This window comes from Pongo abelii, chromosome X (genome assembly GCF_028885655.2).
Source record: "Pongo abelii isolate AG06213 chromosome X, NHGRI_mPonAbe1-v2.0_pri, whole genome shotgun sequence".
NCBI lineage: Eukaryota > Metazoa > Chordata > Mammalia > Primates > Hominidae > Pongo > Pongo abelii.
The window spans coordinates 18,504,110-18,518,294 of record NC_072008.2 but is presented as its reverse complement, the minus strand read 5'-3'; positions in this window follow the sequence as shown (position 1 = coordinate 18,518,294).

The window sequence follows — 14,185 nt, the reverse complement described above, 5'->3', positions numbered from 1 at the left end:
ACCATGGATCGGGTTTCCAAGGAGGATGAAGAGGTGATGAAATTGAAGGAGATAACATTTCCAATGCTACTTTTAGAAAATAAAGAAAAATAATTTTTTTAAAAAGACATTGGGGACAAATCTATGGAAAGCTGCATAATAATTTTCACTTTAACAAGCAAAGGAGAAAAATAGGGTCTCTTCTGGTTAGGAAAAGCACAGAAAATAGGCAGTGTATGAGGTCATAGCAGCCACCAAATTAGAAAGATGCAGTACTGTAATAGGAAATAGATATTTTGGATAAAATCCACTTAATCTATTCCTGTAGTGAATCTGGTAACAATATGTAGCAGCATGCTCAGTTTGGCCACTTGATACCAAGCCAATAGGATTTTCTTTTTCATGACGGTGAATATTTGATGAGGAAATGAAAGTGGAAGCATATTAGAAAATTTTACAGGTAGGAGAAATGAATTAGCAATGAGGGAAAATGGAGTCAGAGGCAACAACAGAGGGCTTCTCAGAGTCTCCTGCCTCCTCCAGATGCAAAGTAACAGTGCTGTGACCTCCAGCTTCACCCACGTGGATCCAGAACTCCTGGGGCAATCACTCCAGTTTCATCCCTGTATATCAGAGCCTTTGTACTAGGAATTTCAGCAGCATTACCTTTGACTCAAATGAATAATTTTTTTAAATTTTATTTAGACCTGGTGAACCGGAAGTAACAAATTAATTATCCGTATAGATTCAGAAGATGGAGAAAAACCAATAACTGAACATCTGTTAATATAGGTCCAATTTAGTATTAAGAAGTAATATTAGATGCCTTATAATGTGCCATCCCATATGTACAAATATGACCTTCTGCTTAGGGACATTTGCTTTGATCTGGTTTTGAGTAGTGGTAAAGGATTTCTTGCAGTCACATGCAGTTTAGTTAACTCCTCTTTTGGTCAAAAACTAACCTTTCTAGAAAGTTAGTAAAAGTTTAAAAAGTACCATGCGCCGGGAGTGGTGGCTCACGCCTGTAATCCCAGCACTTTGGGAGGCCGAAGCGGGTGGATCACCTGAGGTCAGAAGTTCGAGACCAGCCTGGCCAACATGGTGAAACCCCATCTCTGCTAAAAATACAAAAAAAATTAGCCGGGAGTGGTGGCGTGCACCTGTAGTCCCACCTACTCGGGAGGCTGAGGCAGGAGAATCGCTTGAACCCGGGAGGTCAAGGTTGCAGTGAACCGAGATGGTATCACTGCACTCCAGCCTGGGCTACAGTAAGACTCTGTCTCCAAAAAAAAAGTACCATGCTGCCATTTAACTGAGCTCTTATGTAGAAAGAACACTAATACTAGCCAGTGAATGGATACCTGCTATGTGCCAAGAACTTCACGTAGATTTAGGGTTGCCAGATAAAATACAAGATGCCCCGTTAAATTTGAATTTCAGATAAACAATGAATAATTTTTAGTATAAATTTGTATTTTTATCCTGGATACATGTGGAACAAGGCTAGAAAACTAAACAATGTTCTAACCATTGCCAAAAAAATTATGAAATGCCCTTCTAGGTCTAGACCTTGTAATGCAATCAGGATCTGAGAGAAAAGCTTAAGAACCAAATTAATGTATAAATTTGTAGTGTTTTTAGAAAGAGGTGAGCATACTTAGACTAAAACATTATTTGCTGTTTATCTCAAATTCCATTTTAACTGAGCATCTTCGATTTTTATTTACTAAATCTGACATATTATCTCTAATCCTCTCAATTCTCTGCGAAATTCTCACCATTTTCCACATGAAGAAACAGCTTCAGAACCTCCCCAGCATCGATTTGCTTTTTTGCCCTTCTAATAGAACCCCAACTCTGTTCAGGCATCCACCCCCTCCACACTACCCAGAGTCTCAGTCAATCAGTGTGTGGCCTAATTACACTGAAGGAAAGAACTTTTGAAAGAGGTTTTCCCTCTCTACCCTGCTGGATGAACAAGGAAGCAAGTACCCTTGTTGCCACTGACAGTCATTTCGTGACTAAGAGGAAAACCAGCCCTAGGTCAAAGCCTACACACTAAATAAGGCAGAATCGAAAAATAGAAAAAAAAAATTTTAACTGGGTTCTTCATGACGTCACTGAGTTGTTTAATTAAACAAATTCTGCCCTTTCCTTGCATTTCAGACAGTTTGAGTCAGACTTTCTATTAGATGCCACAGACGCATTCCACTACAGATGTCAGAGCCCATGAGTGCTACCCATTATGGGTCTCAATAATCAATAAACAAGTGGTAATCAAGATGTAAGACATTTTTGGCCGAGCACGGTGGCTCATGCCTGTAATCCCAGCATTTTGGGAGGCCAAGGCAGGTGGATCATCTGACATCAGGAGCTTGAGACCAGCCTGACCAATATGATGAAACCCCGTCTCTACTAAAAATACAGAAATTAGCCGGGCATGGTGGCATGTGCCTGTAATCCCAGCTACTCGGGAGGCTGAGACAGGAGAATCGCTTGAACCCGGGAGGCAGAGGTTGCAGTGAGCCGAGATTGCGCCATTGCACTACCAGCCTGGGCAACAAGAACGAAACTCCACCTCAAAAAAAAAAAATAAATAAGTAAGACATTTTTATCCTTGCTATATGTGGGACAAGTCTAGAAGACTAAACAAGCATACTATTCATTGTCAAAAAAACATTTATGAAGTATCCATCTGGGCCTAGACCTCATAATGCAATCAGGATCTGGTAGAAAAGCTTAAGAATCCAATCAACACATAATTTTTTTTTTTTTTTTTTGAGACAGGGTCTCGCTCTGTCACCCAGGCTGGAGTGCAGTGGCATGATCTCAGCTTACTACAACCTCTGCCTTCTGGGTTCAAGTGATTCTTTTGCGTCAGCCTCCCTAGTAGCTGGGACTACAGGCGCACGCCACCACGCTCTGCTAATTTCTGTATTTTTAGTAGAGATGGGGTTTCACCATGTTGGCCAGACTGGTTTTGAACTCAAGTGACCCGCCTGCCTCAGCCTCCCAAAGTGCTGGGATTACAGGTGTGAGCCGCGGTGCCTGGCTCAGCACATAAATTTATAGTGTTTGCAGGAAGAGGTGAGCATTAGTTATTCCTTGGCCCTGCTCAGAGCTTAAATCAAACCGTCAGATCTTACATGTTTTCATTTAAAGTTTATACCATTTGGAAAATTTTCATTTTGGAAATTTGAATCCAATTCCTCATTTGAAACAAAGCCTCTCTCTTTGCCCTCCAGGTACTGAGTTTAACCAGGAACGGTGGGGAAAGAACAGAAATGTCAGCCTTAACACTTTAACCAATTTTCCTCTGTACCTTGAGCAAACCTTAAATTGCAATTATATCTTTTAAGACTCAGGCATCAGATGGCCTGGGCTCAAATGCTAGCTCTAGTTATGTCCTTGGGCAAATTGCTCAACTTCTCTATGCCTCAGTTTCCTCCTCTGTAAAAATGGAGATGAAGCCGGGCGCGGTGACTCATGCCTGTAATCCCAGCACTTTGAGAGGCCAAGGTGGGTGGATCACTTGAGGTCTGGAGTTCGAGACCAGCCTGGCCAACAAAGCGAAACCCCGTCTCTACTAAAAATACAAAAATTAGCTGGGCGTGGTGGTGAGTGTCTGTAATCCCAACTACTTGGGAGGCTGAGGCAGGAGAATTGCTTGAACCTGGGAGGCAGAGATTGCAGTGAGCCTGAGATTGCACCACTGCACTCCAGCCTGGGCAAAAGAGTGAGACTCCGTCTCAAAAAAAATTGGAGATGATGAAGATGATAATAGTGCTTACTTCATAGGTTTAGGTGAGTGACTATTTGTGAAATACTTAGAAGAGTATCTGACCCATAGTAAGGACTTTATAAAGATTAGCTGTTACTGAGCAGGCTCAATTCCATGGGGTATAAATGAAGTGGTTTATTTTTCTCTAATCACTACTTTGAAACATGTTTTTATGGTAAATTTACCTTTCATGTCCCTTCATATCTTGGATACTTTTTTTGACATTTGGGTGTTTTCTGCTATTAAAAATCAACCGTTTAAAACTCTAATCTTGTGTTTGATTTAAATCCCTTTCCCCACTTCCCACCATCATCACCTGTCAGGCTTGTGGCTCATGGCACCTAAAGTGACCAAAGTGACCAACATAAAGTGACCAGGGGATGTGATGGGCCCTTACTCCAGTTCCTTGGAAGGTGTGGTCAGTTCTCTCACCAAGCCTAACTTCTCTGACCATAGGGAGGCAGAGGGGAGAGGGAACCATCAGCTCTTGGCTTAACAACTCATGAAAGCCCCTTTGAACATGGGCTACACTTAATAACTCACTTCTAACAAAATATGGCAAAAGTACTGATCACTGATGGTCATGACCTGAGACTAGGTCATAGAAGGTGTTGCAGCTTCCTCCTTGCTCTCTCTCCTGAATCACTCACTAAGGCGGAAGCCAGCTACATGTCATGAGGACACTTTCAAGAGGCCTTGGCCAGGCAAAATGGCTCACGCCTGTAATTCCAGCACTTTAGGAGGCCAGGGCAGGAGGATCACTTGAGGTCGGGAGTTTGAGACCAGCCTGACCAACATGGTGAAACCCCTTCTCTACTAAAAATACAAAAAAAATTAGCAGGGCATGCTGGCGGGCGCCTGTAATCCCAGCTACTGGGAAGGCTGAGGCAGGAGAATCGCTTGAATCCAGGAGGCAGAGGCTGCAGTGAGCTGAGATTGCACCACTGCACTCCAGCCTGGGCAACAGAGTGAGACTCCATCTCAGAAAAAAATAAAAATAAAAATAAAATACAAAAAAAAAAAATAGCCAGGCATGCTGGCACTTGCCTATAATCCCAGCTACTTGGAAGGCTGAAGCAGAAGGATTGCTTGAGCCCAGAAGTTCGGGGCTGCAGTGAGCCATGACATGACAGCACCACTTCACCCCAGCCTGGGTGACAGAGCAAGACCCAATCTCAAACAAAACAAAACAAAAAAGATATATATGGCCTGTGGAGAGACCATGATGCGAGGAACTGAATGGAGAGACCATGAGGTGAGGAACTGAAGTCTCCTGCCAATATAGCCATGTGAGTACGCCATCTTGGAAGCAGATTCTCCAGCCCCAGTTAAGTCCTTGATGGCTGTAGCCCCAGCTGACATCCTAACTGCAACCTCATGAGAGACCCTGAGCCAGAACCACCCAGCTAAGCCCCTCTTGAATTCCTGACACTCAGAAACTATGGTATGACAAATGTTTGCTGTTTTAAGCCACTAAGTTTTGGGATAATTTGTGACGCACCAATGGGTAACTAATACAAGTGGTTCCTATCTCCATTTTACAGATAATGGTTTAGGAACCTGCCCAAGCTCACCCAGCCAGTAGGCAGTGGAACCAGGACCCAGGAAGAAGTCTAACTCAACCTTTAAGCTCTTTCCCCTCAGCAGTAGAAACCGTGTATGGAATGCCACTATGTGCCAGGAACTTCCCTTATGTTGTCTCATTTATTCCACAATAGCTCTGCGAGGAAGACATCTTTCTGCCTTTCAAAGAGGTATCAAAGTAAAGTTTCTATCTTCTTTTTTTCTTTTTTTTTTTCAGACAGGATCTCACTCTGTCACCCAGGCTGGAGTGCACTGGCACCATCTCGACTCACTGCAACCCCTGCCTCCCAGGCTCAAGAGATCTTCCTGCCTCAGCCTCCCCAGTATCTAGGATAGGACTGCAGGCATGAGCCACCATGCCTGGCAAGTTTTTTGTGTGTGTGTGTGTGTGTGTATACATATATATATAGGTGTATATATATATATATATACACAAATTTTTATATGTATATGTAAAATACAATACATTTGTAGAGATGGATTTTGCAATGTTGCCCAAGCTGATTTCAGGCTCCTGGGCTCAAGTGATCCTCTCTCCTCAAGGGACATAACTGTTCCTTTTCAGTTCAGAATATGTAAGTTTTTAGTACATTCTCAAGTCAAGGCAAAGATATGTATAAAAGCATATTAAATAAGAATACCCATCACAGGCTAGGCATGTTGGCTCATGCCTGTAATACCAGCACTTTGGGAGGCCAAGTCAGGCAGATTCCTTGAGGTCAGGAGTTCGAGACCAGCCTGGTCAACATGGTGAAACCCCATCTCTACTAAAAATATAAAAATTAGCCAGGCATAGTGGCATGCGCCTGTAGTCCCAGCTACTCGGGAGGCTGAGGCATGAGAATCGCTTGAACCCAGGAGGCAGAGGTTGCAATCAGCTGAGATCGTGCCACTGTACTCCAGCCTGGGCGACAGAGAGAGACTCCATCTCAAAAAAAAAAAAAAAAAAAAAGAAGAAAAAAAGAATACCCATCACAAAGCACAATCCAGCAACTTCTCCACCAAATTCTCATAGATTTAATTTTTAATATAATGGGAACTATTGAGCCCATCTGATTTTATATATTAATCAAATATAATTTTTATAAGATAGATTGAAACAGGAAGGAAATTGTCCACATTTTAAAATAGACCTCAAAATATGCTACTTCATCAATTGATGACTGCAAGTTGCTTTGAAAAGTATAAAAAATAAGATGATTAATAGAAGGATTGATGAATGGATAGATAGGCGATGAAGCAAATGAAGTAAAATGTTAATTGTAGAATCTAGGTAGTGGGTATGTCGATGTTTAGTGCACAATTCGTTCAACTTTTAATACTTTGAAAATGTTGATCACTTGCCATAATAATCCCCAAATAGAGACCACTTATTATTCTATACATGTCGATAAGATTTTCCCCTGAATCCACCTATATCCATCACCTGTACCATAGAACCTTCCAAAACTTGACTTAAAGCTGCTTCCAGGGAATATATGTATATATATATTTTCTCATTTATTTTATGTATATATTTAGGGATATGCTTACCTGTGTATTATTTTCTTCTCCAAAACAGACAAAAGTTAGAATTATATGGATGAGTAAACCTAGCAGGACACACTCCCATTCTAGACAGATGCTCAGCTGGTACCTTTAGTGCACTGTAAGATCAATCGGCCACAACGTAAATTATTTTAAAGAATGTTACCTTCTGAGATGTTATACCCACCAAGTTTAGAGAAAGCAGTTGGAAAAATATTACCATAAAAACAAATAGAAAGTACCTTTAGAATTTGGAAATTAGGGACATGGAGAAGTATCATAAATAATAAATGATCCCCACAGCAGGCTGTATTTTCCCCCAAATAACTGCAACAATATCTCTCATCCCACAAGTCCTTTTTTTTTATTAGATAGAGATGGGGGTTTCTCTATGCTGCCCAGCCTGGTCTCAAACTCCCGGACTCTGGCAATCCTCCTGCCTCGGCCTCCCAAAGTGCTGGGATTACAGGTCTGAACCACAGCGCCTGGCCCACATGTCCTTCTTGCAACGTGACTTTGACACTCTTCCCATTGAGAGATGAAGGTTTATGTTCCCTCCCCTTGAATCTGGGTGGTCTTGTGACTTGGTGAAAGTGACACTGTGTGACTTCCAAGGCTAAGTTACAAAAGGCAGTATAGATTCCATTTGGTTCTCTTGGGGTGGTCAATGTTTCTACCCAGTCGCTGTGTTGTGAGGAAGCCCAAGTCACCCTATGGAGAGGTCACCACCGAGAGGAAGCAACAGCCAGTCCCAACTTGCCAGGCATGTGAGTGAGCCACTTTTGAAAGCATTTCCTTTAGCCCTAGTCAACTCACCCCAGGTGATGCAACATGGAACAGAAACAGCCAGTCTGCACCAAACCTTGCTCAAATTGCAAATTCACTATCAAAATAAATAATGGGAAGACACTGGCCAGCCGCGGTGGCTCACGCTTGTAATCCCAGCACTTTGGGAGGCCAAGACAGGCAGATCACGAGGTCAGGAGATCGAGACCATCCTGGCTAACACGGTGAAACCCCGTCTCTACTAAAAATACAAAAAAATTAGCCAGGTGTGGTGGTGGGCACCTGTAGTCCCAGCTACTCAGGAGGCTAAGGCAGGAGAATGGCATGAACCCAGGAGGCAGAGCTTGCAGTGAGCCGAGATCACGCCACTGCACTCCAGCCTGGGCGACAGAGCGAGACTCAGTCTCAAAAAAAAATTAAATAAATAAAAATAATGGGAAGCCACTGCATTTTAGGGGTAGTCTGTTATGCAGCAACAGATAACTGATACAATGCCTAAGACAAAAAACAAAAAACAAAAAACATGAATTTGCACACCTTGGCTTCCAAAATCAAGAAAACACCTATATTACTGTTCTAGTAGGAGAAAGATCTTGAAACCTATTGACATCTGTCAATAATCCAACTATGTCACTTCAGCCAACTCTGTTAGTCTCTCATATATGAAAACTTCTTTTTTTTCTTTTTTTTTTAACAAGAATTGCTAGCAAATGGCCAGGTTGGCTTGTGTTCATCTGCCCAACAAAGATTAATAAGTACCTGTTATATAGAAAACACTGTACTTATCACGGTGGGGATACACAAATGGAGCCAATCATCATAAGCTACATTTTCCTGATTATTTATCCTTCAAACTGTTAACAAACATGGACATAATCAAAAAGTAATCGTGGAAAAAAAAGGAAAGAAGCTGTTACTTTACTCATTCATTAATAAGGCAATCAACTCCTGAAAACACCACATAGATTAGCCAAATAAAAACAAAAGTTTATTATTTTACTAATTAGCTTCACCAGTGTAAAATATGTAACTTCAAGACTGTCTTAGTACAGTTTGTGCTGGTATAACAGTATACCTGAAACTGGGTAACTTATAAAGAAGAGATTTATTTCTCACGGTTCTGAAGGCTGAGAAGTTCAAGGTTGAGGATCCAGCAGCTGGTGAGGGCCTTCTTGCTGAGTCACCCATGGTGGAAGGGAGGAGTGCAAGAGAGCACATGAGAAAGAGAGAGAGGGAAAAGGGGCTGAACTCATCCTTTTATCAGGAATCCACTCTCATGATAACTCACCCACTCCTATGATAACAGCATTAATCCATTCACGGGAGCAGCGTTCTCATAATCTAATGACCTCTTAAAGGTTCCACTTCTCAACGCTATTACATTGGGAATTTTTTTTTTTTTTTTTTTTGAGACAGGGTCTCCCTCTGTCACCCAGGCTGTAGTGCAGTGGCTTGATCTCAGCTCACTGCAACATCTCCCAAGTAGCTGGGACTACAGGTGTGTGCCACCACGCCTGACTAATTTCTGTATTTTTAAATTATTTTTTTGTAGAGATGGGGTTTCGCCATGCTGCCCAGGCTGGTCTTGAACTCCTGGGCTCAATCCATCCTCCCACCTTGGCCTCCCAAAGTCCTGGGATTACGGGCATGAGCCACCACATCTGGCTGAATTGGGGATTAAATTTCCAACACATGAAAGGGACACGTTCAAACCAAAGACTTTGCAGAGAAGGAAATTTCAACATGTCTTATGGTCAATTCATTGGCTTCCAAGTAAAAGAGTATCTAACTACACATGCCAATTTAATGGTTGCAAAATCTCAGGCTCCTTTGGAAACTTTATCTGTAATGAATGCATTTACACAAGGCAAGGTCTAGGCAATAGTGTTGGTTTTATGGGCCCCAGCCTCCCTGTCTACTCTTTTTCCCAGCCTCCCTGTGATCTCAGATTTAGTTCTCCCAGTAATCTCCTACCTTCTCCTCTTTAAAAGTAGCTCTGAGAGGCCGGGCATGGTGGCTCACGCCTATAATCCCAGCACTTTGGGAGGCCAAGGTGGGCGGATCACCTGAGGTGGGGAGTTCGAGACCAGCCTGACCAAGGTGGAGAAACCCCGTCTCTACTAAAAATAGAAAATTAGCCGGGCGTGGTGGCATATGTCTGTAATCCCAGCTACTTGTGGGGAGGCAGGAGAATTGCTCGAACCTGGGAGCCAGAGGTTGCAGTGAGCCGAGAACGTGCCACTGCACTCCAGCCTGGGCAACAGAGCTAGACTCCATCTCAAAAAAAAAAAAAGTAGCTCTGAAAAAAACACTTGATAAATTCATTGAAACCAGCCTATAATGTTAATGTGTTGTGTGTAATCTTTACCGGCAATTGGCATTCTAACAGTAACCAATTAATCAACCAATCAATATGACAGAAGCAAAACCTCTAGTTATAAAAATCCAACATTCAGTGAAACTACCAACATTATTCATAATAGTCAAAAAGTGGAAACAACACAAACATCTATGGAGTGATGAATGGTTAAACAAAATGTGTTCTATCCATACAATGGAATATCAGTTGGCAATAAAAAGGAATGAAGTACTGATGCATGCTAAACATGGTTGAACATTGACAATGTTATACTAAATGGAAAAAGCCAGACAAAAAAGACCACACATTGTATGGTTCCATTTATATAAAATATCTAGAATAGGCAAATCCATGGAGACAGAAAATAGCTTGGTGATTGCCTATGGCTGGAGGGGGGAGCTGGAGGGAAATGGGTAGTGACTGCTAATGGATATGGGATTTCATTTTTTTTCTTTTCTTTCTTTCTTTCTTCTTTCTTTTTCTTTTTCTTTTTTTTTTTTTTTTTTTGAGACAGGGTCTCGCTCTGTCGCCCAGGCTGGAGTACAGTGGTGCGATCTTAGCTCACTGCAACCTCCACCTCCCAGGCTTAGGTGATCCTCCCACCTCAGCCTCCCAAGTAGCTGGGACTACAGGCACACACCACCACGCTCGGCTAATTTTTAAAATTTTTTGTGGAGACAGGGTTTTGCTGTGTTGCCCAGGCTGGTCTCAAACTCCTAGTGGAGTGCAGTGGCGCAATCTCGGCTCACTGCAACCTGCACCTCCTGGGTTCAAATGATTCTCCTGACTCAGCCTCCCGAGTAGCTGGGATTATAGGCATGTGCCACCACACCTGGCTAATTTTGTATTTTTAGGAGAGATGGGGTTTCACTGCATTGGCCAGGCTGGCCTCGAGCTCCTGACCTCAGGTGATCCACCCACCTCGGCCTCCCAAACTGTTGTGATTACAGGCGTGAGCCACGGTGCCCAGCCTTGGATATGGGATTTCTTACTGGGGTGATGAAAATGTTCAAAAGTTGATTGTGGTGATGATGATTATACAACTCTGTCAACACTAAACCCACTGAATTGTATACTTAATTTTTTTTTTTTTTTAAGAGACGGAGTCTCACTTTGTTGCCCAGGCTGGAGTACAGTGGCACAATCATAGCTCACTGCCACTTCTATGAATTGTACACTTTAAATGGGTGACTTGTATGCGTTATGAATTATATCTCAAAAAATTATTTAATAAATGAGTCCAGGAGAATACACAGGGGGTTATACTATTAAAATCTCCTGTGTATGCCTGTGGGCTACTCAGGCCTACCCCTATGCTACTCAAATGTGTTCCTCAGACCAGCAGCACCTGAAAGCTCAGAAATGCAGAATCTTGGGCCCAGGCTCCTGAAATGGAGTCCATTTCACTGAGTCATGCCTTCTTTGTGGACCTAAAGCTTTTCAAAAGTTTTCAGTTAGGTAGAACCACGTAAGTTCATCAATGTTACAAAACAAAGTAAGGAAACAATCTTCTTTCCCTTCTAGAAAAGGAGCTGCTCTTATAACATTTGGCAATTTTTGGTGCCTGCTGCTTTTAGAAAGCAGATGGCACTGTAGGGCCGGGATAGGGGGCACGAGGGTGACTGCTAATGAGTGTTGCTTTGTGGGTAGTGAAAATATTCTGGAGTCGGATAGTGATGATCAATGCACAACTTTGTGAATATACTAAAAACATTGAATTGTACAATTTAAAAGGATGAACTTCATGGTATGTGAATTACTGTATATTTCAGTAAAGTTATTATTTACAAAAATCAGTGAGACAAGCAGAAGAGGCATTTTTGTAGAACTGGTAATAGTACTTCACAATGCCTAGAAATTCCACTGAATTTGTTTATACCGGGGTTTTTCAACATTATGACTGTTGACATTTTGGGCTGGCTTATTCTAGGGGATGGGGGCTGTCCTCTGCACTGTAGGATATTTGGCACCATTGATGGTCTGTACCCATTAGATGCCAGTAACACCCTCCTCCTAATTGTGACAACCCAAAATGCCTCCAGACAAGGCAGACCTTGCCAAATGTCCCCTTGGACACAAAATCATCCCTGCCTGAGAACCACAGACTTGCACACAAAGTTGGCCCTGCCTTTAAAATAAGGAAGCTTTTCCTTAAAAATAATCTGTGATTCTCTGGCACTGACAGGATTTCCTCCTGTTCTTTTCTCAGTGGAGATGGTAAATAAATGGTTAAATTCCTGTAATTACTTTTCAGTTGCCTAAATCCTTTATTTATAGATGACCTTCAGCCTTTTGCCTGTTCACTTATGCAACTTTTCTTCATCTGTCCCATTTTCAAGTCTGAATTCTTTTTACAACTATCCAGTTGACCTTTATTTCTTAGTTTCTTTTAAAACGGGAAGTTTAAAAATGAAATAATGTCTCTGTCAGAGTCCAAGCAGGAAAAGAGAACAGGCTCTACATATAGCCAACAGAGATAATTGTTTTTTGTTTTTTGTTTTTAAGAGTCTCGCTCTGTTACCCAGGCTGGAGTGCAATGGCATGATCTTGGCTCACTGCAACCTCCACCTCCCAGGTTCAAGTGATTCTCCTGCCTCAGCCTCCCGAGTAGCTAGTTACAGGCATGCGCCACTAAGCCCAGCTAATTTTTGTATTTTTAGTAGAGACAGGGTTTTGACCTGTTGGCCAGGCTAGTCTCAAAGTCCTGACCTCAGGTGATCTGCCCACCCCAGCCTTCTGAGTATCTAGGATTACAGGCGTGAGCCACTGTGCCTAGCCTAATTTTTGTATTTTTAGTAGAGATGGGGTTTCACCATGTTGGCCAGGCTGGTCTCAAACTCCTGACCTCAGGTGATCTGCCTGCCTCGGCCTCCCAAAGTGGCAAGCAGAGATAACTTAATGGAGGGAATTGTGAAACGGGAAAGGTGGGGTTCCCCAGAGATTACTGATTACAGGAAGCCTTACCACCACTAAGACCGGAAAGCAAAAAAGGAAAATGGGTTTTCCTGAGCCCAGGTAGGCTGTGCTGCTGGAGTTGCTGGAATATTAATCACTGCTCTTGAAGAACGTGCTGCCGCCTCCTGGCAGGAAGCCAATCACCTGTATTCCCATGGATGTTGCAGGAACCCCATGGTGACCCCATCAAAGGGGTTTCCTTCCTTCCTTCCTTCCTTCCTTCCTTCCCTCCCTCCCTCCCTCCCTCCCTCCCTCCTTCCTTCCTTCCTTCCTTCCTTCCTTCCTTCCTTCCTTCCTTCCTTCCTTCCTTCCTTTTTCTTTCTTTCTTTCTTTCTTTCTGTTTTGAGACGGAGTCTTGCTCCATCGCCCAGGCTGGAGTGCACTGGCGCGGTCTCGGCTCACTGCAAGCTCCGCCTCCCGGGTTCACGCCGTTCTCCTGCCTCAGCCTCCCGAATAGCTGGGACTACAGGCGCCCGCCACCACGCCTGGCTAATTTTTTGTATTTTTTTGTTTTAGTAGAGACGGGGTTTCACAGTGTTAGCCAGGATGGTCTCAATCTCCTGACCTCGTGATCCACCCACCTCGGCCTCCCAAAGTGCTGGGATTACGGGCATTGAGCCACCGCACCCGGCCAGTTCAAAGGGGTTTCTTTCCGACATGGGGAAACTACGACACACTGTTCAGTGAAAAAAAAAAACACCTAAACATATGTGATGACAACAGCTGCTATTTTTCGAGCAATGACTACGTGCAGGTATTTTACATACATGATCTTTAAGGAGACAATCATACTGACAGAAGCCTTATGGGGTAGGTATTGCTATCCACACTTGATAGATGAGAAAGTGAAGGCTGTAAAGAAGGATAAGTTTCCATTAACATGCGAGTTCGTGAAGGAAAGGCTTTGCTTCCCTTTTTCAAACTCATATTCCCAGTGCCATATGATATTTTTCATTTTTTCCCCTTTTTTACTGTTCTGACGGTACATTGGCACCCAGGGCCACATCATAGATAGCTATTTTTTAAAAATTATTTATATTTTTAAAAAATAGAGATGAGGTCTCCCTATGTTGTACAGGGTGGTCTCAAACTCCTGGGCTAGTGATCCTCCCACCTCGGCCTCCTGAAGTGTTGGGATCACAGGCGTGAGCCACTGCATCCGGCCAATAGCTATTTTTTGAATGAGTGAATGAATGAATGAATGAAAGTTT